Source organism: Poecilia latipinna, unplaced genomic scaffold, assembly GCF_001443285.1.
Source record: "Poecilia latipinna isolate Pla-1442-1.1 unplaced genomic scaffold, P_latipinna-1.0 Scaffold529, whole genome shotgun sequence".
In the NCBI taxonomy this organism is placed as follows: Eukaryota; Metazoa; Chordata; class Actinopteri; order Cyprinodontiformes; family Poeciliidae; genus Poecilia; species Poecilia latipinna.
This window is the reverse complement of record NW_015113145.1, coordinates 344,666-345,213: the sequence shown is the minus strand read 5'-3', so window position 1 is coordinate 345,213 and position 548 is coordinate 344,666.

The window sequence follows — 548 nt, the reverse complement described above, 5'->3', positions numbered from 1 at the left end:
GTCCTCATATGAGGACGCGGGGTCTCAGGAGGTTAATATTATTTTAGAACTGGAAAAGAGTAAAGTTGGATTTGAGGCCATTGGATTTGAGGTGTTTTGGAGCTGAACATACCACAGTATAAATAAGTCACCACCAACAGTGATTTTCTTGTTAACCACTGCCCACCACATACACCTCAGTTCCTACTGAGAGTTAAATTCCTTGAGTGACAGAGTGCTCCAGAAACGCAATCTAAAAAAATCTAAATTTCTGAGGTGCTTCATTTTGAGCTTTAATTTTTGTATACCACAATCATCAAATCTAACAGACACAAAAGCCGTATAATAAATGAGTTGCACTTTTTGATTTGCATTTATGACATAAACTGTCTGACAATATTCTTAAAAGTTGAGCTGCACCTGTCCACTTTGCTGAGTGGAAACCCGCAGTGTCAATGCCAACAGTTTAGAGATTCTCTATCGCAGGCCCTTCCCCGGTGGGCGTGCGTAATGGCCACAGCCCTCTCTAAATATAACTCCCCTTCAAAACAGAAGGAGAGAAAAAGACA